Here is a 2864-nt window from a genome sequence, read left to right on the forward strand (position 1 = left end):
TAACATTATTAGCCCGTGTGTAGTGTGTTTGCGCCTGTTTGTGTTTATGTACGGGCGCCGATAGTTTTTTGTCGTTGTTGTTGGGGTGATGTGCTTTTTTTCAAGTGGCCAGGATCCTTTTCATAGCAAGATTTAGCGCGTGTCGATTTAGCATTTAGCTTTGATATCATAGGCAAGCGCCATGCTAGATACTTCAGGGACAAACCACCACTGGGGAATATCCGTCAACTCACACTCGGCTACTTTTTGTTCGCGTTTTTGCTCTTCAAAAGACTTTGACTGCGTATGAGTGTCCATTTAAAAAAAGGAGAAAAAAAGTAGTGCTTCATGTTTGTGGGTGTTGGATGAGTGTTTACTGTCACACTTCAGTGATATTAAATGGCTTCATTTCAGGTTGTTTTTTTTAAACAGCAATGTTCCCTAGAAGTAGTTTTCACATCCAATGAAATGTAAATACGTTTTTTTGTTTATATAACCTATGTATGGGCAAACTAAGGCATGCGGGCCACATCTGGCCCGATAAGCTATTTAATCCGGCCCGCTTTTTTGGGCACATAATGATCATATCATTAAAGTTAGTGGAAAAAAAATCCCAAACCCGATTAGAATCTGACCAGGATCTACTCACAAATTAGTTCAGATCAGGAGTCAGACCCAAAAACTAATAAAAAGTCAAGATCAAATTGACTACATTCACTCATAATTGCTTTATTTATTTTTTATTTGAACCCAATACGTGTTTTTTTAGCGCATCTCTTTCTTTTCAGACGCAAAAGTGACGAAAATTTTGGCGACTTTTCAGAACGGCAAATCAAAGAAAAAGCAAATTCCTTTCACTCGGACAAAAAGAAAACATGAGAGGAATCGTTTTCACTCATTTTAAGAAAGGCCAAAAGTGGCGTGGGGCCAAGGGCAAAGGCCTGTGGGGGGTGACGGAGTCCGTCTTGTTAAAGATGGGCAAAACATGCCCCTTTGGTCGTAGCTTACAAAAGCAAAGGTTTATTAGACGCCTTGAAAACGGAAAATATTTTGCCGGGATTGCCTTGTATTGTTCGTTTGATGCAAAAAAATGAAAAACAAAATGCTAGAAAAGTACCCTTAAAGTCCAGCATTTTGACAGCGTTAGCTTGCTAGACACTCCAAAATATTTGGAAATCATTTCTCAAGGTTGCCTTCCATTGTTGACTTGAGTTTGAAGAGCCGCAAAGTTTCTTGCCTTCATTTTCAATTGGGCCTTGAAAAGAAACACTTGTTCTATTGTACTGGAATGCTAACATCGTTTTTTTTTTTTTGTAATAAACACAATCCAAATCGATTTTTTTGTGTGACAAACATGGATTTCCCCCCAAAAAGTAGAGAATTGTAAAATGGATGTCATTAGCAAAATGGCAAATCTCACCCTCATTTTTGCTGCCAGAAAAAGCGTGGCCCTTGACTCCGCCCCCTTACCCCCACTTTGACCCGTTCCAAAGAAGCCCGCCGCCATGTTTGGTTTTGTCACCTGGGTGAGTTTCCGGCGCAGCGTCGGCGAATGTCAGCGCTCGTGACACTCTGCTAAGGTTAAAAGAATAATTGCGCCTCCATTTAGCCCCAAACAGCCTCTTGTGGCGCTCGTAATTAGCGTCCACGCGGCCAAAGCGTGGCGCCGCCGCCACAGTGGCCACCCCCTCGCCTCCAAAGCGTGGAGAGACAGACTAATATTTAGGTAGTGGCGTTGGAGTGAACCGTCCTCTTGTACCGCTCTCCACTCGTACTCGTTCACTCGCTCAGTCAGTCATTGGTGGCTGGCCGTGACCCGGCCCATTGTGCGCCCTCCACTCGGGGGCGCCCAGAACGGCCGCGGGCGGCGGGCGGCGGGCGGCGTGGTCGTGGCGGCCGTCCCTTGAGAAACGTCAATGGCATTCAAAGATGAGATTGGATTGGACAACTCACCTCGTCCATAGCGCTAGTATAGTAAGGCATATTTTCTTTAAAAAACATAGTATGGTTATGTATATTTTCTTAAAAAATGAAATAGGACATAGGTAGCCCCCACCATGACTATGGTGGGCCGGGCATTACATTAGGAGACATTATCTAAATACTGGACAAAGTTCAATTGAATTTAGCCCCCCCACCCCCCACCCCGGGTGGGCCCCCTCAACGGAAGATCACATTCTCTCCTTATTGTTGCCGCATCTCCTCCGCCGCTTAAATCCAATCTGTCTCCATTTGACCTTTTTTGTTGTTGTTGTTGTTGTTGGATACAGTCTCCCGAGCAGATGTACAGTAGAGCCCCCTTGTAACCCCCCCTTGTAACCCATCCGGTGTCACAGTAAGGGGTAGCAGCATCTCTTCATTTGCGTCAGAATAGAGCAATTAATAAGGAGCAAGGGAGCAGGAACCGGCGTCAATGTATCATTGATGAAGCACATTTGACTAATCACCACGTCTGCTGAACCAGGGGCCGCCGATGTCAGCTGGAGCCTCAACATCCCATAGTGCACGACACCGCTTGTGTCTTTTCCTTCCTTCCTTCCTTCCTTCCTTCCTTCCCAGCCAATTTCTTCCTTCTCCTCTCTTGTTTTCTTTTCTCGCACGTTTTAGCGGAGGTTTGGTTTTTCCCAAAACCGACGTGCAAATACAAGAGTTGGATGAGGGTTGATTGCATTCTTTCATTTGATTCCGCTGGTCGCTTCACCGTGTTGGAACGCGGCCATTTTTATTCAAAATGAACACGTTGCTATCAGAGCTAGCTAGCTTTAAAATGGGACTTTTTGGCCTCACTAAAACTTTGCCCTATTCATTTTTGGGGGTAATATTAAAAGTATGTATACATGTATACATTTTTGATGTCATTTAAAATATGTTGTTGATTTTTACAA

The sequence above is a fragment of the Stigmatopora nigra genome, chromosome 11 (genome assembly GCF_051989575.1).
Source record: "Stigmatopora nigra isolate UIUO_SnigA chromosome 11, RoL_Snig_1.1, whole genome shotgun sequence".
NCBI lineage: Eukaryota > Metazoa > Chordata > Actinopteri > Syngnathiformes > Syngnathidae > Stigmatopora > Stigmatopora nigra.